This window comes from Channa argus, chromosome 12 (genome assembly GCF_033026475.1).
Source record: "Channa argus isolate prfri chromosome 12, Channa argus male v1.0, whole genome shotgun sequence".
NCBI lineage: Eukaryota > Metazoa > Chordata > Actinopteri > Anabantiformes > Channidae > Channa > Channa argus.
The window spans coordinates 27,248,810-27,271,966 of record NC_090208.1 but is presented as its reverse complement, the minus strand read 5'-3'; the positions used below and the strand labels follow the sequence as shown (position 1 = coordinate 27,271,966).

The window sequence follows — 23,157 nt, the reverse complement described above, 5'->3', positions numbered from 1 at the left end:
ATTTCACAAATGCAAATTGTGACAATAGGCATCTTTTATAATCTATAGCATACCTGTGGCATGACAACAGCACTGGGCCACATTCTCATCATGACAGGCTGTAATTACATACCACTAGGAAGACAAACTGTTGACATCTGCCTGTAGTTGATATTGGTAAAGGGGGCTTTAGATGGCTATTACTACTGCACAGTAGATGGAAATGGCTACTACATGGTAACTATAACATAACACATGGTAATGTTTATCGATTATGTAATATGTCGGCATTCGCCACATTTGCCACATAGGTGGCACCAAAGGTTTTTCTTACTGGGGCTAGATGGGACTTTAGTGTTAAATGGTGGGACCTGAAGAAAAGGCCGTTAACAAATAGCCTATGCCAGTGCATTTCAAACAGTTTACTGTAGCCTACTTTTTCCATAGGTCTACATGTCTAATAATGAGCAGAGATACACTGTGGTGGTGTGGGGTTTGGATTGGGGCACTGAAGCAGACTGCAGCATGGCACTGAAGCTTATCACGTCTTCAGATCAGACCAGAACATGCTACTAAATCCACTGCGCCACTTTAGGAGAAGACAGGAGGAAAGACTCTCTGTGATTTCATTTGGATATATGTTGTTGGCCCCAGTGGGGAAAGGGTTTTGGACAGCTGCTACATCCAAGGTCCTACTACTTCTTGTCAGTTCAGTGTTTTGTACTGTACAAGGACACTTTGACATGTGGACAGAGGGAACCAGGGACTGAGCTGCTGACCCTGTGGATGATGGGACTCCCGACTGAGCCACAGCCCCCTTTTACTAATATTAGACTACAAGGAAAATGTGGGAAGTAAGTGTAGCCTGTTTCATAACTCATTTGGTTTATAATTACTCATTTGTGGTTGCTGAATGTAATGGCCCCGAGTAACACGGTAAAGCAACTCAGGAGTCATTGAAAAAAAAAAGTGATGTGCCCATCAATGACATTACATAATTTCTAACAGGACTCAGAGTTAGTTATTAGTTAGAGTACGTAATGCATTTCTATGACGCTGCTAGCGCCCACTGTGTAACACGTGTAAGTATCACCTGGCATTAGTGCGGAATTGAGGTAAACCTAGGGCAAGATTGGTTGCTATGGTAATTGGGACTGCTCTCAAAATGGTGATGGGAAGAATGGGCAAAACAACATGATTTTAAATGACACCCATTGGAGGACTGTTGGTGGGGCTACTGTCTTCCACGCCCCCACTATAACTGTGCTATAGTTCACTGGTGTGACTCATGAGTCCAACAGGGTAAAATTTAGTCCGTGGAAAGATTTGATAGATAAATTAGATTTGATAGATAAAGTAGTTCCATTAGTAAGTAGTTTAATACGAAACTAGTCTTAGTAATAAAAAAGCATGACTCAGTACTGCACTTACTTTAGACAGGACACTTATGTTGCCGTCTATTTAATGGCCGTGATGAATCAGACAGCTGGTGGATCATTCAGGGTGTACAGCTGCTTCTCCTGCTGCCGCCGGTCACAGATCCAGCTCAACAAACGTCTGAACCATGCACAGTAAGTCTCGTAGCCTAATCTTTGCTAAGAATAAAATGTGTTACATAATAATTTTGATAATGAGAAGCAGTGTGCTCTACATATTTAGTGTTAGCATAGCTATTCCAGCTACAACCGTAATAATGTATGTGATGGCTAACATTAGCTCCAATTAGCATTTTGCAAAATGTCAGGTAGAGATGAAGCTACAGCCAGTGGATTTAGACCCAAAACAATACACCTTCTATGGTAATATATATTATCACATATATATTTATTGTTATATCTTTATTATTGCATCTAGCATTCGCTAATTAGCATTTGCTAATCATGCATCATTCTATAATGTAATCTATATAACAAAATCACCTTGTAGATTCTTGACTTTATACTGTATCATTTTAAGTGTATTGTAGTCAAAAGCCTAGATTATCGAAGGTTCTTATATGATAAATATGCTTCAGTAGGTTTGCTACACTTACTGGTGATCACTTGCAAAATTAAAGAAGCTACTGAAAAGTCAGCAGTTTTAGTCCTTGTATCGTTTATTTCTTAGTCAGCTACATTAGTCAAGGTGACCTGAATGTTTTGTTTTTTCCTTTTTTCCCCCCAGCATATTCATCAGCCTTCACAGAGTTTCTGATGGCACCATAGGCTCAGTGCAAGAGCTGCAGCGTCACCTGTGCAAGATTCTGTCAGAAGAGCCTCGTCTACAGGGAAAAATTCAGAGAGGCTGTTTTTTATTCAAATATCTTTTGATGCATTGTAAGTGACAGCCAAGCAGCCAAGTCAATAGTGATCATCTTTATTTGAGGTGAAACTAAATTATTATTAAACTTAATTATTATTGAGTATAGTGTCAGTTTTGTTGAGGCCTGGGTTTGTTAGTTTCAGATTTCTCAAGCAAGTTTTTATTTTGTTTTAGTCTATGAAAGAGGGGTGACTGTAGCTCAGTGGGTAAGGCACTCGTCCATGGACCAAAGGGTCATTGGCTCGATTCACGGTCCCTCCTGGCTATGTACTGAAGTGTCCTTGGGCAAGACACGGTACCCCAAGTTTCTCCTGGTGGGTCAGGTGAGCACCTTGTATGGCAGCCACCACCATAACGTACGTGAATGAGTAAATGAGAAGCAGGATTGTAAAGTGCTTTGGATGAAAGCGCTATATAAGTTGCTATTTATAAGATATTTTGGTTTTTAATTTAATATCTATTTTTTAATGTGCATTAATTAAAAAAAAAAATCTGAGTAGGGGCACATACCGCATGAAGTGCCACAGTCACAGCTTCCTTTATTCTCCAGAAAAAAGAGTTATGATCCACTGTACATCAACTCCTAGAACCTCTTCTTTGCATTTTTGTTTTATATTCAGTTCAATTCTATTTGTCATTTTAATTTAGTTAGTTAGTTTGAAAACAACACATATTTTTTCCAGTGTACTTTTAACCTTTATAGTGAACCTAATAGAGGATAATAATTAAATAATAATAATTTAAAAAAATTTGTTTGAGCTTTAGTTTCAGTTTTAGATCACTGTAACAACCTTGATCCAATCAGATCAGTGTATATTATATGTGTTCAAGACAGCACAGCTCCATAATTACAGATTCATGAAAAGCCAGAAATGGCCATTTAATCTGTATCTGTGTGAACTCACTTTCAGCCTATACTACTAACTACTGTATATGTATGAGCCATATCCCCTTACTACTACTCCAACTTTATCCCAAAGTGCTTCTGACGGGGCAGTTCCCTTTGGTATGCAACTACTCGGGGTAGTGGGGCCAATATGTTACTAAATTGGGATGCTCACAACAGTAGAGGACAACAGAAAGTGGTGTACTGTAGGTATGTGAGTTATGAAGAAATGTAATCAATGAGGCCAGTGCATCCATGGTATCCTATCGTGACATAACAAGATGCAGAGCTAATGGTATTTCTTTGAGGGTCTGACACTATGATCCAATATAAAAGTGTTGACTAAATACGCTTGATATTACTTATATGTGTTTTCCCTTTTTTATGGTGGCTAACAAATGGAATGATTTTTGTTGTCATGCTCACTTTTCTAACTGCTGGAGGGAGGGAGAGTGAGAGAGAAGTTTGGAAGTGATCTGATGTCTTCTGACAGTTTGGTATTTGGAATTGAAAGCATGGAGGCATTATTGTATTAATCATGGAAGGGAAGAAAAAAAATAGCACCGCACAACAAGGGAATCCTATTCTTTGCACTTTGGTCAACACATTTACTCATACACTCCCCTGTCTCTGTCTCTCTATCCCCATGCAAACAAAGACAGGATAACCGAGGACATCTATGCAGACAGGGAAGGCATGAAGTCCTGTACAAAGGGTACTACATATGTACAAAATAAACATGGCAAATTTACATAAATCTAAAATCTGGTGTCTTAGCCAGTAAAAGCTTAATGCAGATGAAGTGTTATAACAATCTGACGGTAAGCTAAAATGGTGTGTAATACTGAAATTGCTTTACATATACCATCCCAATATCTAAGCATAAAAATCAGAGGAAAAAACGTTTTTATGAAAGCTAATGAAGCGACTGTGCTAGATTTTATGAAAAAATACATAAATGTGTCACTGGGCACAACTTTACAGTCCTCCTCCCTAACCTTTTCATTTTCTTCCAATGTGCATAGGACTTATTGTGTATGTTTGTCATATTCAGGCCTGAATAAATAAATGCTTCCTGAACTTTCACTCAAGCGCTAGTTATTATTTGTTTTGCTTGAACACACATAAAGAATAATCAGTGGAATTGTTATCTAATAATTTCAGCATAAAACCCTTATTGCATCAAAACAGTCAAATTTCTCCTAAATAACATAGTGATGGCTGTAAATGACACATTTGTTTCTTAATTTTTAAGAGGGGAACCCAGTATATAAGTATATTGTATAGTCTTGTATATTGTTTAGTATATATTTTTATGCTCATTGGTAAATAGTGGATTTTTGTAGCGTGGTTGGGCAGCATCTTTTTTCAAAATGGTCCAAATTTGCTGGCTTGGTAAAATGTAGTAACTAAAGTACTTAGTTGCTGTAGTAGTGTCACTTACAGCAGAAGACAGTTATGTAATGCATTTTAGGGGAACTACACTCCTCCCAATTGAAAACTGCTTGAAAGCTTCTCCCAACATTTATACTGCACAATAATCAGTGTCACGTAACATTCCTTCTGTTAGAATTAATTTATAAATCAGAACCAGGAACAAATTTAGTTAAATTCATTACAAACTTTAATATTGCCAAGATAATAAAGAAACTAACTTGAGGGAAGTTTGCAGTTCATTAACATGCAAATCACAACTTGAATGTTAGAATTTTGTTGAAATGGGCCCCTGAAAAGCAACTTGGGAAATAATACAACTCTCTTTGTATTATGCAGAATTTCAGCTGCTAATAAACATTTATATCACGTCCTTCTGGCTTTTCAGGATTCAGGATTGTGTTAAATGCGACATTGTGATATATATAAAGACTGATACATGAACATACATACAGGAACATTTGTGTCTGTATAGGTGCTGCAGTGCCAAGACTGGAGGAGGAGGACAAGAGAGACAAGAGAGGGACAGATTTAGGAGAGGAGGAAAGTAGGAGGGGGGTGGGATGGTAGAGAGGCTGGGAAGAAGCGAGGGGGAGGGAAGGTTTAAGAGGACCTGGAGACAAGGCTTGGGGGAGGTGGAAGTGTGAATGTGGCTAGTAGCTATTTAGGAGATGAGGAGAAGCGTTAGGACTAAAATAGAAGAAGGGAAAGAAGAGGTGAAAGGTGAAGAGGAGGCTAGAAGGAGGTGGAAGGTTTGGAGAAGCCTCGAAGGACACTAGCGTCATGTGGAGGAGAATGTTGTTTGGCTGAGCAGTTTTTTTGTTTGCAGATAGGCGTCACTTGTGATTTACTACTGCAAAGTCAATTCAGTGGGCGTGTGTGTGTGTGTGTGTGTGTGTGTGTGTAGAGGGATGCACTCCCTCATTCATAATACCTGACTGAATAAAGAGAGCCGACAAAAAAAAAAATGTAATCTAATCTAATTTCTACTGTCTCCTCCCTCTGCCTTCCACTGTTTTATCATATTTCATACACCCGCAGCTGTCTGTGGGTGTAATGACACACCCGTAATCCGCACCCATCCCCCCACACTCATCCTATCTTCCACATGACCCTCATTTTACTGCACAAGCAGTTATGGACACCAGCATTCACCTCCAGCTTTACGTCAGAATCTGGATTATAACTGTAACACCATATAACAAAAAGAGCTTTAGAAAACCTGGTACATGTATCCATGTCACTAAAGGCGAAAACTATGTGCTTGTGTATAATGATAACCTGGAACAAATATCAGCATTGGATGAAATATTGCCTATTGTTTTATACACAAAAGAATTCACCTAAGAGCCTGAAACTGTACTTAGACAATCATCTTCAGGCTGAAGGGATCTCATCTGGCAGCATTACTATTGTGCATGGATCCAAAATCTGGTACAATTATCAGCTAAGTTAATACCACCTGGTGGTTTTAATGTTGTGGTGAACAGGGGGAAGCATGGACAACCCTGACCAGCAAGCTGTGATGCTCAGTCTGTTGTGACTAACTGTTCCTCTGCTGACTCCTGTCAATCCCACATACACATAAGTCCTGTTGCAAGAAATAATCATTAGAGTAATCTGTCAATGAAAATGCACAGCAAAAGCACAGTTGTTTCCTGTTCAACTAATGTTTAACAATCTGCAATGAGCAACCGTTCTTTCAGAAATTATCAAGACCAAAATCTATTTGTGAAACATGAAACATTCTATAAAAACTACCTACAGCTGGCAGCAGTGTCACTTTAAACAGACAGCAATGAAAGTGGTCTAAATTCAGCAGATTCCAGCAAAGAATACGTCACTTTTGACAAGAATAAAATATTTGCAACATCTTGCCGTACAGCTGAATTTATCTGGGAGCCAAAAAGCAGTCACATTATTTGTTTTTAACTTGGAATAGCTAACACCACAGAAACTTTCCAATTCCTAGTGGTAGACAAGTGTAAAGCCTAACTTTATGATATGTTTATTTCCTAAATTTATGAACTCATTGTAAAAAAACATTGTGCAGCAGAGAAATAAATGCACAAAAAGGTAATTTTTCTAACTGTATGTTGTGACACTAAACGTAAACTAAAATGATAAAGCTCATCAGAGGAGTGCAGCTTGCAGGAATGAGAACTGCAGCTACTGGTAAGTCTATCCGACCCTATTCTGAATAATGCACACTCCTTCTGATAACACATTATTTATGACCCATGCTGCATTGTACAGTGGCCTTACAATGGTTTTAAACCATTAAGTGAATTTGTTCTATGAGTATTTGTAGAACCCAATGCTTTTATGTGAGATTTGGTCCAGTCAGTAATTTCCCCAAAATATTCTCCCTCGATATTTTCATCGTTGTGATCAACATCTCACAGTCCAGGGTGGTGACATCCCATGTTGACGTTAAAGAACTAGCTGCTTCATCACCTCATGATTTTGACTTTAGTCTGGGCACACAAGTGGTATTTGAACACAACAAAGACTACAGCCAACGGTCAACTAGCATGTATGTTCTGTGTCTGTGTGAGAGGAAGACAATGTGTAAGAATATCAACTGCTTATATACAAACTGTGAACAAAGCAGCATTTCCATTTTCACACTCTCTCTCTTGATCAACACAGATGGTTTATGGGTACGTTTAATCCATTACCATTAACCATTAATGATGTCATTAACATGCATGTCTTTGGACAGTGGAAGGAAACTGAAGTACCCAGGAAAACATGAGCACTCTTACTGTTGATGTAGGAGTTGTTGCTAAATGTATCGACGGTGACTAAATTTGATGCTGTGCATCAAACACCATTGATTGTTCCTCTTTTGTGATAAACGTGTGTGAAGAGTCTTTTACTATGAGCCAAATCTGTCAGAAAATGTCATTTTTGTTGATGGCTCCTGGTACATTGTTTCCTGTAGTCTCGAGGTTAGGCCAATTTGTCCACCAACCGCGGAGCAGCAATTGACTTCCCAGCTTCCCCGGTCCACATGTTAATGTGTCCTAGGGCGAGACACACAAATATCCATCTGCACAAACTGCATCTGCAGTGCCAGTGAGCCAATAACACATGTACCAGAAAAGTAAAGTAATTGCTTGTTTCACGTAGCACAGTTATATAATGTTTATGTCAACATCGCTGGTCTTGTGAAGTAATTAAACTTACTGGTTCCTTTTTTTTCATATTGTTTAGTCAGATATAAATACAAGCTTTTTATTTTTTGCTGTTACTACGTTCCAGTTACCATTGTGATCTGTAGTGCACATATGTGAAACAGGTCTATACAGATATTTAGACAAATATAAATAAATTTGAATAGTTTTGGTTTAAAATGTCTGTGCACTTACATTCAGCAAGATTTTTTTCTATCATCTGCAGCATTTCCACCAGAATATTCCATGGGTTATTTGGTGTATTACTTACATCTGTTCACATGCCACATTTAATAAAAGGTCAGCACAGTTTTGGGGATCTAAGTCGTGACATCTGTTATCCCTTTAAAACCTCTAATCGGTGGAACTTATTTGAGAGTAAAATGTCTCAGAATATGTGAGAGGCAACATGTCTCTCTGAAACTGCAAATGTTTATTAAAGAAAACAATTTTCCTCATTATGCACATTGTAGTGCAGATAGATTTTTGTTTGCAGTGGCTTTAACGTAAAGAGGTAAATACATTGTAAATTAAGAGGAATATATTATAATTATATAAGTGGAATTTTAATAAATAGGTACATTTATTCAACTTTATTTCAGCACCAGGGATTCTCTACATTATGTATTTGTTTATTTATTTAGTCCTTTCAGCTTATCCCTTGAGTTCAGGGTCACCACAGCGGATCATTGTCTGCATGTTGATTTGGCACAGTTTTTATACTGGATGCCCTTCCTGACACAACCCTCCCATATTTCTACCAGGCTTGGACTGGCACTGCGTAGCTGGGGAGGGGAATGGGCTGTTGGGGGTTCGGTTTCTTGCCCAAAGACACTTTGATATATAGCTGTAACCAGGGATCGAACCACTGACCCTGTGGTCCGTGGACAATCTTTAACAAGGCTGCAGAATGAGAACTTCTATCGGTTGGCATGCCTCTCAACATGGAAGGTATTGATTTTTCGATGGCTCCCTCAGGTCATGTTCACTGGGATTTAAAAAGGCTTTACATTTACTGCAGATTGTTAATCTATTTTTTATGGTGGGATCTTACTTCACGGTGGGAAATTAAAACAAAAAGCTAAATTATTTGCTTTGATGGCCAGATCTGACCGCCTGGCAACAAAGATATTACAGATATTTTTGGTTTGATACTGTTTCAACACGGTTTTTACTGTATTCTAGCGCCGCAACGGTAAATGTGGCATAAACATTACAGATCTGCTACCTGTTGTGTTTACTGTCGGCTCAGTTGCATGATCTGTGCAGGGCTTGCAGCTGTCTTCACTTTCTGCTTGTTTTTCGGCTGAATCCGAGCAGATAAAGTAATGTAGTGCTAATTCACGCTGTGGCCTCTGTCTGGAGTCACATCTTGAATAAATATGGCAGCCATACATGGCATAAGACTATCTCCATCATGCTCTGTGAGCTTTGTATCTAGCTATGGAGTCATACATGTTGCCATTTTGGATGTTGGTGTTATATTCTGTAATGTGAAGGTTATTTTAGATTTTTTGATATTTTAGAAGTATGTTCTCTTTCAACTTATGCTAAGATAAAGAAAAAGGTTGATCCTTAACCTCCATTACATTACTATGCATACTATACATATTGAAGGCCATTGGCTGAATTAGATTGTTTAGCCATTTCTCAGGCTTTGTGGTTGTAACTCATTGTATTGTTGGGCTGTAAAACATTACAGGGAATGCACTACTCTAATAATATTACTTTTCCCAGCAACGAGTAGTTTAAAAAATTACAAATAAAATTTCAGTACTAACGTTAGTTACTCCCTCCAAAAACAACTTGTTACAATGTTTTGTTTTTTTAAGATTCATTTAAAATCTAAGATTTATTATTCATACCCATCACATCTGCAGAGGTTCATCATTAGCACGACAATAAGTGGTAAGTGGGCTGGAAGATGGAATTGTCTAGATTCAGCTTCCGGAAATATTTTCATTACTTTGATTTTATCAAGTGAATAATAATAATTGCAACATACACTGGATTCTGGGACAAAGTTTGCAGTTACACCTTTGTTCTCACCACTCAGTTGTTTGGATATGCAAGGGACTGGTTTCTGGGTTGGACCCAATTAGGTGCTTGACACAACCGCTCAGTTTAAATAAATTTTACTATAAGTTATATGGTTGGCAAACCAGGATGGAGATGTAGTAAGCCCTTTGACCCGCTAGGTGGTGCTGAACTCCAGTCTATGAGAGAGACGTTTGTCGAAGGTTGTAGAGGCTTGAGTGGTTAAGTGGTGGTAAAAGTTGGCAAAGCCTAAGAATCTTTGGAGTTGTCGTCAGGAGTCAGGTGTTGGCCAATCCTTTACCGCCTGCACCTTAACTAGATCCATGGTGATCTTGCCTGGTGCAATGATGTACCCGAGAAATGTGACAGTGGTGGCGTGAAACTCACATTTCTCTGCTTTGACGAGTAGTCGATTTTGGAGGAGACCTTGGAGACCTGTTCTGACATTTTGGACATGATCAGTCTCAGATTGAGAGAAAATGAGAATATCATCAAGATAAACAAACACATATTTGTTCAGCATATCTCCCAACACATCATTGACTAAATTCTGAAACACAGCCAGGGCATTGGTCAGGCCAGATAGCATGACCCGGTATTCATAATGGTCCGCCGGCGTGTCGAAAGCAGTCCTCCATTCATCATCTTCCCTTATTCTCAGCAGGTGATAAGCGTTGCATTGGTCTAGTTTGGTGTAGATGATTGAGCCTTAGAGGAGTTTTAGAAGCAGAGGAGATTAGGGGAAGTGTATATCTGTTCTTAACTGTGATTACGTTGATTCCTCGGTAATCAATGAATGGTCTGCAAGAAAGTGCAAGAAACAGCAGAGAGGATGTTTTTTGGATATTGGGAGTAAGTTTGCTGAGCCTGCAGAGTTTGGTAGCTCTTTCCACCATTGTGGGATCACTGCGGTGAAGAGTTTTGCGTGGTGTCTTCTGTGCGGTGCTGGGACCGCACATTTGCAGACCGCAGCAGCGGGAAGTATTGTAGACCTGAATGAGGGACTTGAGGTAAGCAGGAGCTGTAAGCAAGAGACAGAGCTTTGAACCTGATGTTCTGGGCTAGACAATGAAAATAGGCTGCCTTTAGGGGGTTTGGTGACGGGCAGCAGGTCCATGGCACAGTCATAAGGTCTGTGAGGGGGCAGAGAGGTGGCAAGGGACTCCTTGAGGTCATGATATTGTGAGGGCACTTTGGAGATGTCAGGGTAATCTGTGTCAAGGTCTGAGGATGGGACAATGGGAGTCCGGGCAGTGTAAACATGAGGCTAAGTACGGGGTGCTCCAACCCAAGATCTTGCTGGTACGCCAGTCAATATGCTGGTTATGGAAATTCAACCATGATATGCAGAGGACCAAAGGATGAATGGGTGAATCAATGACATGGAACACAAAACTTTCTAAATGGTAATTAATGGCTAGGGTAATTGGCTTGGTCCTGAATTGTACTTGATGTAGTAGTAAACACACAGGCCCCTCCTGAATTATGCACTGATATGCTTCAGTGAGGGTGTAGGCAGCAGGACATACAGGGTCTGAGACAGGTTTTGCGATATTTTTATACTCTGTGGATATATATTTTGCGATGGAAGGTATACAGATTCTTTACCAGCTGCAGCTTCCTCCATGTCTGCCGGATTCCTTGCCCTAACAAGAATGGCGCCGCCAGTGCCATCTTGCCCCATCCAACAGTCATTCTATAACTCTTTCACCGTTTCTTATAGCCCCTATGGGAGTTCTATTTATGGTGGCTACAACCCATACATTTACAGAGGTGGTTTTGGCCTGGGAGGGTACAACCGTCTTACACTCACTGAAGATACTGCTCCTAGTAGGTTTGTGCAGCCGGCTGAGGGAAGCTGACATGATGCCTTCCACTCCATCAATAGCATCATCCAGGCATTTCGCTCTATTACCATGATGCTAGATGCCACCTTCTCTGCTGTGCATAACAGTTTTTGTGCTGTGCTGGATGTAGCCAACCACCTAACACAGCTGCGTGCACATCTCACTCGAGTTTTGTCCGCCTTTTCTCTGGTACGGACCTTGCAATACCTCTATTGACTCTTACAGAGGCTGCTGGGATGGAGGTCAGATACTGAGGTTGAGGAATTATGGGTGGACAGCACTAGTGATCCCCAAGCAACTAATACATCCAGAGTATGGAGCAAGGAGGGAGGATTACACTGTCAAATCCTGGCCAGTCTTTCTGTTTCTTTCTGGACTTCTGGGTGGACCTTGTCGCATCTGGAAACTGCTCAGTTTCAGCCATGGCTCTGAAGAAAATGCCAGGGTCAGGGTCGCCACAGCAGATCATGGTCCGCATGTTGATTTGGCACAGTTTTTATGCCGGATGCCCTTCCTGACACAACCCTCCCCAATTTCTACAGAGTTTGGCACAGCTGGCGATGGGAATTGGCTGTTGAGTTCAGTGTCTCGCCCAAAGACACTTGGACATATAGCCGGTACCAGGGATCGAGCTACTGACCCTGTGGTCCGTGGAGGACTGCCTTTCCAACTGCGCTACAGCCGCCCCCTTGTTTGCAATGTCCTTAGAGCCATTTAAGTCTAAGACCTAATAATCGGCAGACTGTATATATGTGGAGGAACCCTATGAACATTATCCAGAATTTACCAGATCCTCCCCCAAAATATTACAGATAGATCTTCATGTACAACTGCAATAGAATCATCAATAAGGCCCCAATACCATTTAGACTGCTTTTTACGCATAGATCTCGGTGAGCTGCACTGGGTTGGTTTAAATCTTATCAATTCGATAGATTTGAGTTAGTTCGTATTAATAAATCTTCCACACACAGAAAGGTATGGAGTTTCACAAGGCTCTGTATTAGGAGTCATACTCATGGTTCCCAGAATCTCCAAAGGTAGAATGGGAGGCAGAGCCTTTAGCTATCAAGCTCCTCTCCTGTGGAACTAGCTCCCAGTTCAGATTTGGGAAGCAGACACCCTCTCTACTTTTAAGTCTAGGCTCAAAACCTTCCTCTTTTAAAAAGCTTCTAGTTAGTTACAGTCATGCTGCTATAGTCTTAGACTGCTGGGGGACCCAGCCCCAATGCATTGAGCTCCTTTCCTCCTCTACTGTCTCTCTGCTCTCCACTCACACCACATTTGTCACCACTGTATGACATCATGACAACTTTGTGTGTTCAATCTCCCGTAGTCTTTCTCCTTCCTTTTTCCTCTGCAGGTGTCCCTGGCTTTGGAGCTGCGTTTTTTCAGTGTGCAGCTTCTGGTTATGTTGGTTATGTTTTGTTATGACTTTTTGTTGCTCTTTTCTTTTCTCACTCTACTTTCCACTCACCCTAACCAGTCGAGGCAGATGGCCGTCCACCCTGAGCCTGGTTCTGCTGGAGGTTTCTTCCGTTAAAGGGAGTTTTTCCTCTCCGTTGTTGCTATAGGCTTGCTCAAGGCGGAACTGTTGGGTTTTCTCTATACAGCTTTATAGTCTTGACTGTATTCTGTAAATTGCCTTGAGATGACTTTGTTGTGAATTGGCGCTACATAAATAAAGTTGAACTGAATTGTATTGAATATAAACATGTTTTATCCTCACATGAAGTATGTGCTCATATGCACAAACTTCACAACCAGCACTCCAACCATTTCTTGACCTTGAAATGTGCTTTGCCTGTCTGAGTAAGTGCACAAGCACATGAAAATGTGTGGCAATCCTGATTATGTAGGTTTCCTTAGTCATCACCACAGAGATGTGATGTAATGTTACAACAAAGGAAACATAGACAAGCATCTGATAATATAACCTAAGTGGTCTCAATATATATTTTATGTGACCACTAACCGGGGCGACTGTGGAGCAGGAGATAGAGCGATTGGCCATCAAAACCCACAGTTGTTGGTTCGATCCCCGGCTCTTACAGTCACGTCAGAAATGTCCTTGACACTTAACCCCAACTTGAACCTCTAGAATCATCTATTAATGTGAAGCCCTTGAAACAAAGTTGAGCCCTCTGCAGCCACTGACGATGCTTGTACCCTGCAAAACCTAAAACAAACTTGCATTTATCAACAGCAGCTTTAACAAGCACCAGTAAACTAACAAAGCTTGTAAGGCTGCATATCTGATGACTAATGTTATCCATTTACACTACTGATTCTTTGCCCATTTGTTAGTAATATACGAGTAATGTAATTAGTTACTTTTGACAGAGTGTCATTTTTTATTTTATTGGATTTTTTTTTGTCCTTTTGGCTTATCCTGTGAGTTCAGGGTCGCCACAGCGGATCATTAATCCCCATGTTGAGTTGCCACAGTTTTTACACCGGATGACACATACCTCCCCAATTTCTACCGGGGTTGGGACTGGCGCTGCCTGGGTGGGGATGGGCTGTTGGGGATTCCGTGTCTTGCCCAGGGACAATTTGACCCTATGGTCTCCACCAACTGAGCCACTGTCCTTGAGAGGGAGTAATAATATTAATTATCAACAGACTATCAAGTAATACACTTTTTTAATAACGAAACCAACAATGGTCAAGAGCCATAGAGATTATAGTATTTGGTAGAACATTCTTCAGCACCACTGCAAAAAGGATTTTGTATTTGTGTAAGACGTAGCTGTTGGTAGGCTTTGAGCCCTCAACTTGTATCACGGCACTGCTATAGTAAGAAAGTTTGAGTTAAATGCATTTTTAAAGATAGCATGTTAAAACCTTGCACCTGTGAAGCGCCAAAGTCATAAGCATTAAACCATCACTAGAAGTTTGTACCATGATACATATAAACGGATATGTGGAATTTCTTTGCACAGATCTCCTTTCAGTATAAATACTACTGCACAGCACCAAAAGGGCAGGTGACAATGTTGATTATTGAAGAGTTGTCTTATTCTCTTTGAAGCAAAATGAGACAACTTGATGACTGACAAATATACAAACTAATCATTTTTTGGTGCCTGTGTGTCAATGGTTTTTTCATGTATAGGCACGACTGGGTTGGAAAAATCTCATGGAGCCTGCTATCGTGCAACAGAGTGGTATGCTTTTGTGTTTGCATCAGCATGGAGCCTACATGTATGAAGCACGCAACATGGAGCCAAGGATCTACCCAGGAGACATGAATGATTTTGGTGTCCATGTTGTCATCACTTGATGAACTGGATAATCTGCTGAAGATATGGTGTGTTTCTTTGAGTTTTAAATTATTCAGGTATTCAAAAGACCTGTTTTTTTGTACCTGTGATGGTTTTACAGTATCTATTCTGTGAAGAACTGGGGGGAGACTAGGAGGAGAGTTGGTAGCACACCGCAAAAACATCAAGGTTAGTTTGATGATGTTATCATGAACAAAACTTTTTTTGTTTTCACTAAATAGTCACAATTTTGTTGACTATCAAACTTGTTTCCCAGGATGTGTTGGAAATAGTAATGTGAATATACTTCTCTTGGGATTAATAACACTTTCCAATTAAGCATTAATTAACAGTTAAAACTGTAATACGCCACAAGTAACAGAAATGAATCTTTCTAACATTTATTACGGGTTTACATGCTAATTAAGGTCCTTAATAACAGTAAATGGTTGGTGTTGAATATCGCACTTAATGAGGTTCACAGCCAAGCAACTTCAAAGCTTTTATAAAGGTTTAAGAGTAATAATTACTTACTTGACAATCTGCAATTATGACTTATTTCTGGTAAAGTGTGAGGTCAGTGGACACACTTATAGTTTTCGTGTAACCTCATATTAAGCACGTCACATTGTATATGCATTTAATAATGCTCTTTATAACACCTAAGTAGAAGGGGTAGGTCAGTGGCAGGGTCAGTGGCTCAATCCCCAGTCCCGGCCACCTTTTGAAGTGTCCTTGGGCAAGACACTGGACCCCAAGTTGCTCCTGGTGGGTCAGATGACCACCCTGCATGGAAGCCACCGCCATCAGTGTGTGTGAATGGGTGAATGAGAAGCAGCGATTTAGCATTATTAAGTAGCACTTTAAAAAAACATCCTAATAATGGTTTAAACATACACTGTAAAATTCAGATTTTTCCCGTAAATTCAAGGTCATCACAGCAGTGTCTTGCCCAGAGACACTTCGACATATAGACAGGACTGGGGATTGAACTAATGACTGCCTTACCAACTGAGCTACAGCCACCCCACACTGTAAAATTCTGATAAAAACTGGTATTACAGATAAAAACTTTTACAGTACTTTGTTTTAAAATGGTGTAAAAAAAAACTTGCATTACAGGCTTATCTGTAAATTAACAACTCAACTATTACTGAGTATTATGCAAATACTGACAAATTTATTTTTCTTTTTTGTAAAGAAGAAATACTGGTTGAGTTTTATTTTTTCTGCTGTCTGAAAATACACACACATTTCTATAAAATGTTTGTATGTGTGGAAATGTTCTGCACTTATATAGCGCTTTTCTACCTATTGGCACTCAAAGTGCTTTACACTGCTTCTTATTCACCCATTTGCACTCACAAACCGATGGGGGAGCTGCTATGCAGCTGGCCAACACTCACCGGGAGCAACTAAGTTGGGGTTCAGTGTCTTGTTCAAGGACACTTCGATATGTGACTGGTAGAGCCGGGCATCGAACCACCAACTGGGGGATTGGTGGATGACCGCTCTACATTTCTACGCCACAATCGCCCCTGTGTGTGTTTGTGTGTGTGTGTGTGTGTATTCTGTTTTTTTATTATTTTAAACATTCATTTTATTGTGATGTAACTATTATGTCCATCCAGCCATTCTTATCTTATATAGGCCTACGTTCACCTTAACATAAGGATACATATGCAGTGCTTGCTCTGCATGGGTTTTTAGCAGTGGTGGCTATTAGAGGGGTTTTCAGAGTGTCTGTACATATCTTTACTTCCTTGCGTATCACACTTCTTAAGTGTATATTTAATTTTAGTAGGACCCGAAAAGAGGAGACGACGAGGGGAGGTTTAAAACGTGAAACAAGGAATTAACCAAAAAAAAAAGGACAACAGAACAACAGAAAATCAGTCCATGAGGAGGGGGGCAGTAAAAACACACTAAGTAATAATCAAACAAAGTAAAACAGAACATGAACTTAAACAGACTGGAGGGAAAAGATAAATAACTAACTAAGTAACTCGGGGGGAGCAAACAGGGAAAAGCACACTAGTCATAAAACGCGGACTGACAGAAGGGCGTCAAATCGAATGGAGAGACAATCTGTCAGGGTAGGGTGGGGAGAGCTGGTGCAGGGGGGCACAGGTGAAAACAATCAGGGTTAACGAGAAACAAGAAGCTAAAGAAAGAAACTGGGAAGTGGTGCTGAGGGATAACAAAATAAAAGTCAGGAGCAGGAAGTAAAACTAAAGCAAACTGCAGTCCAAAAACCGGGACTGTGACATTGTGTGGACGAATTTTATTGCGGCACTTTCCCTTTTAGTTGACTTTCAAGACTTCTCAAGAAAAGTAGAAATTAGGTGCTAAATTATCATTTCATCTGGACTGTTAACGTCGCTGCCACACAGCTTGTAATTACACTCCTGAGAGTGAGAGCTGGCTCAATCTGTGGCAGTGGTAGCAAACAGTAGTTCAGTGTTCAGTGGTCCAAAGAAAGTCCAGAGATGGTTGTATAACAAACACTGAACATTTATTGTGTCACACGTACCAACTGAATGAGTAACAAAATAATTTCATAGAACAAGTTTCTCAACATGATTCCTAAATCCACAGAACACGGTAAGAAACCGTGTACCTCCACAGCTACACACTCAACTTTCCACTCCTACCTTATGGTGGTCCCCCACTACCTAGTAGTACCAATAGCTCCAATACCTTGAAGCCCCAATCTGTCCAAAAAACAATTTCTTAACACTGATTAGACAAACTCAAAGGCAAACTTCACAGGCAGCCATGTGATTTCATTGGTGCCATCATCAGTGCAGGTAAAAATACACTTCTTAATCTAAATAACCTTACAATACACAACATTAACAAAAAAGAGAAGGGAACCCTGGTTGGCTCATACAGTGCCACTCAAGGTGGGTACAGAATTACAGAACCACATTTCATTAACAAACTGGCTGGATTAGACTCAAATCAAGGGGTTAGTGTACTCACCAGTGGTCCGGCGGTTAGTCTTGTAAGCCCTTTCTCAGAAGGTTAAAGGCATCAACATGATATTCTTGAGTGTGGAGTTTTGCTTGTTTTACAAGTCCATTGTAACAGGAAATGCAGATTTGATTAATTAATGAGTCTAAATATGCTGTAACGTAGATTTGCGTGGGTTTCCTCCCATATTCCAAAGATATGCATGTTAGGGTGACTGTAGGTGTGAATGTGAGTGTGAATGTTTGTCTGTGTATGTCTCTCTGTGTTGGCCCTGAGATAGAGTTGACTTGCTTTAAAATTTAAATCTGCATGTCTTTACACTGTGGTAGGAAACCAGCGAAGACATGCAAACTCTAAACAGAAAGTTGTGTCAGTTTATTAGTTAATGAAATTAACTTTTCTAATTTATTTCATAACAATGAAAGCTGTAACATCTTCCATGAAAACTGGCTGCTAGCAGTTTTTCTAATATTTTGTCCAACACATTTAGTACATTAGTGAGGACTGTCTCTGTCAGTAAGCTTTGTTTTTTTTGTTTGTGTGTGTGTGTATATGTGAGTTTATGTGTATTTTCCTCTGCCTTTGGGAATGAAAAGTCTTCTGCAACATGACCATTTACAAGCAGTGAATATTGGTGTAATTGAGGCGTTTAGACTGTGAATGCATTCTGTGCATGTTATTTGTTTTCCTTATAACAATTACTCAATGACATTTACCAGACAAAAACACATGTAAACACAGACTTTTCTAATATAGTTCACTCCAGAAGGACTATGCTATCCTCTGACCTCAATGATAAACACATAGAATTATCACCTTTCTGACAGTTTCATCTTACAAAGTGAAAAATTATAACTTTGTAAAAGTAGAATTTTTAGATCAAGCAGTGGAACAAGGTTTATAAGGGACAACAGGTACCTACAGAGAGTTAAGTCCACCAATAGTAAGTGTAGAGGTGATCTTACTCGAAAATGACAAATCTGACGCTCCAGCAAAAATCTTCACTCCAGAGTTCGTTCTATGACGAACACTGATCATTTATTGTACTTGCTTCTCAACTTAGCCGATGACGGTTCAATTGTACACAAAATTCGTAGTAACACGTAGTAGTCTCACAAGCACGTTCACAAACAGCTTCCTTAAACAAGTTTCTCGAAGTATGGCTGAACTCACTGAACCCGCTAAGACACCGTGTGCCTCCACAGCTACACACTGAACCTTTTTCTTCTACACCAACTTGTAGTCAGTTCCTCTGCTCCAGCTACTGTGTCTCGTCCGCGACCCTTCAGGAGCTGATCTGAACTGCTCTTTCTGCAATCCTTTCTTTCCTCGACTACTGGACAACAAACTTAAAAGATAAACTACAAAGGCAAACCATCAAAGGCAAAGCTATCAAACCTATATGATGTCACTAATGACATCATCAGTACACAGACACAAGTTCACAATACACAATAAATACTACATAAAACAAAATCTAAAACTGAGGAAACCTTTGGTTGGCTCATACAGTAAGTGTCAACTGTTGTACATAAGATTTTAATTTTACTGTAGTAACAGGTATGACTACTTTAGTACTTACTAATTTTCCTTTTCCCTAGTGGTGCCATACAGACTGAGTAGTTTTTACTTTTATCTGCCGTTTGCCTTGCTCTGAGTTGGCATACTCCAGGGCAGGGATGCCCAATACGTCGATCGGGATCTACTGGTCGATCGCAAAGCTAGTGTGGGTAGATCGCATGGAATTAACAAAGTAGACGTCAGCCCATCATCCGTCCTCACTATGAAATTTGCCACTTGATCAACATACAGGGCAGCCGGTCTGACGTCTGACTTCTTCTGACACATGGGTCACCGTGCATTCACGCACCGGCGCTAAGTGCTGCGAATCTCTAGCGAGGTAGCCTCCGGACTATGCATCCCTGGCTAATTCTATCCAGCGCAAGTCATCAGAGTAAGGTAATGACTAAAAACATTACAGAGTTGGATTGTGCAATATGGGTTCATGCAGTTATGCAAGCTACACCAACATATATTATATATATAAAGAATTGTCAATATAGTCATAAATAAACATATATTTTGTATTTTTATAGTAGGTAGATCATTTTGACTCATTTTATAAGTAGCTCACAAGCCAAAAAAGTGTGGGCACCCTTTCAAAGACACATCATTTTCAATACTTTTTTGTATTTATCTTGCTATGATAAGTGAAAAATATTTATTGTTGTAAGTCGATATCTTCCTTCTTTTAGTGACACAGTGTTCATGTTCAGAGATAAATACCCAAAACAACAAACATTACCAATACAATCCCTAAAAGGGGGGACTGTGACACAGGAGATCGTGGTCGACCACCAATCCCACAGTTGTTGGTACAATCGTTTGCCCCTTCGGTCACATGTCCAAGTTTCCTTGAGCAAGACACTGAACCCCCAACCCAGGCAGGCAGGATGTCCCAGCGAGTGTTGGCCAGCTGCATAGCAGCTCCCCCATCGGTGTGTGTGTGGTTGTGAGTACGAATGGGTGAAGGAGAATCAGTGTAAAGCACTTTGAGTGCCAATAGGTAGAAAAGCGTTATATAAGTGCATTTAAACTTAGGCTGACATTCATAAACATTTTCTTTATAACCATCTTATGATTCTAAACACAAATGTTTTCAGTTTACAGCAAACACAAAGTGTCTGCTTTTACAATCCCAGTTCTTTGGGAGGGGACTGACACATGTTCAGCATCCTGCCTACAGCGAAAAAATCTCACTCAACCTATAGCCCCTATTTCCATCAATATACACGATCCAAAGCATATTTTGAGTCTTCCTGTCTATTTGCCTGGGTTTATGCATGTAACCACAGTAACTGTGTATTGAGCTCACAGTTCTAAAATAAGAATGACATGACGCTAAAGCCACTTTTACATACATGATGCAGCACAAACATGGCGGTTGCTCTCCTTAGTTTCTAACACCCCTTTGAAGCTATGAAAACCTTGTAGATATGTCAGTTTACTTTGTAGTTCTTCAGTTCTTCAGCTCAGGATATTTCACAGTAATCTTAATATTTTATAAGAATTTGAAAAAAAAAAGATTTCTGTTGATTATTCTGCTGATTATCAGTTTAATGTTAATTTAAGGCTGTTACTCTAATTCTGCAAAACCTAACTACCTAAGAATTGTTTTTAGTTAAAAACATTATATTTTTATACATTTATATTTAAATTATATGTTTAATACAGTATAATGTTTGCAAAATAAGAAAAAATATGTTTCTTATTTTGCGATCTTAATCTTCTCCCTTGACACTTCATTATTTCTTCAATTACCTTTTAATCATTTTATTGATATATTGGTTATAAATATTGAGGAACAATCTGTAAACTAACAGTTTTGCTACATTTAATTAAAATGACTTTTGCACTGGAATAATTTACTTTTATTTAATATTTTTGGTTTGCTGCCAGGCATTTGGTAATTAAACATTTATTTATGCTCTTTTGTAAATGCAAATGGATCAGAGCAACAAATAAACATGACCTAATATTAATTATTAATACACTCTGTAACCTAAGTGGAACACATGTATTCCTTAAAAATATTAAATATTAGTAAACATTTCTACATGGAAATCAATGCATCATAGGAACCATCTGTTATTACCTTATTTGTTCCAACATTTAAAATATGATTTTTTTTTACTTCATGTTACAGAAAACAATATTTATTTTACAAATTCTAGTATTCTTTGAAAGGAATTATGAGGAAGTTATTTTAAAGTTTCAGTATTCAGAAAAAGTATCCAGTGTTTATATAATCTGTGACATAACAGAATTAGGCCAGTGTCATTGAAGAGAGTTATATTGACTGGTCACTGTTCACTCTTTCATGTCTCTATTGCATAAGCGTAAAATGTATTCACCCGTATTGCTGTTGGCAGAAAACTAGCTTAAATATAGGCCCTGGTTGTAAATAAACCTCATTCAATGATAGATTTGTCTTTTCAACACAATCATCACTGGTCTATTACGTTTAGAAAATCAACTGACACACAAATGATTTTAAGCATTACCTCACATCATCCATAATCCATCACAAACTGCATACAGGAACATGTTTTTGTATTCCTACTAGATCTAATAGATAGATAGATAGATAGATAGATAGATGCTTTATTTATCCCAACTAGAAATTCAAAACTAAATAATTATTGTTTTAGCATTAGTAAGCATTAGTTAATATTAATTACTGCATTAAACAATGATACTTAATGTGCAACTATTGTAAAGTGTTCTGCAGTATCTTCGTCATCATTAAATGACCAGGTCCAGATATATGCAATGAGCAAACTGGCCTTTACTGCCAGTATTAGTAAATGTGCTAAATTCCATTTTATTTGGAGTATTCTGCTGGCTGAACAGAGGTAGGAAGCAAGAGCATTAGCGAGTGTATGGGAGAAGAATCAGTCAGTGTGTGAGAGAGAGTGGGAGACAGAAAGAAACCAAAAAACAAAAAAGCACCTCTCTCATTGGCAGGGCCAGGCTACCCAGCTCATCTCAAAGCATCAAAGCATGATGGAAAAATACCAGTGTTCGTGCGGTGTGTGTGTTTGTGTGTGTGTGCGTGCGTGCGTGCTGTGACTAGACAGTGTTTTCATTACAAATACCCTCACAGCTCACATGGTTGATTGATAGATTATTGGAACACTAGCATTTTTGTGTTACCAGCTGCACCAACAACTTCCTACAGTTGCCCATAAAGTGGTTTAAAATTTGGTTATTAGACACATTCCTCTGTTTTTGCAAAGGTTAATTGTCTTTTAATTTTGACTGTGATGTTTTTGGAAGAGATTAATCAATTAGGTTATGAGAAGATAAACACTTTATCAAGAATAAATCCCATTGTCAAAATAATTTAAGTAACTAAAACATATATATTTCAACTTTATGGGCAACAGTGTATAAACCCTGCGTATCCAAGCAACATTTCAAAAAAAATCAAGGAATGAGGCAGATATGATAGTTACATTAGCAAAAAATAAGCAAGTGTTTAAAATCCAAGGCACATGGTAAATCGTGTTTAAGACCAGGTCATCTAAAATTTGCCTGAGCATGTAATTTCTTCTTTATTCAAATGATGGTTCATATGTTACAATATGAAGTTTGTGTAGAAAGTATGCTGAGTGCCAAGGTGCAAAAGATTGCTGTTTGGTTTTTGATAACAAACTCACTATTCACTTAGGGAAAACTGAGACCAACCC

The 23,157-nt window shown here is 39.2% G+C and overlaps 1 protein-coding gene and 1 pseudogene across 1 annotated transcript in view; both read left to right on the top strand.

The window, feature by feature from the left end:
- The window catches only part of nat16 (N-acetyltransferase 16), a 36,852-nt gene that overhangs the window by 1,913 nt on the left and 11,782 nt on the right, over positions 1–23,157 (top strand). The window lies entirely within an intron of this gene.
- On the top strand, positions 5,216–17,004 carry LOC137137664 (peroxisomal membrane protein PEX13 pseudogene; annotated as a pseudogene).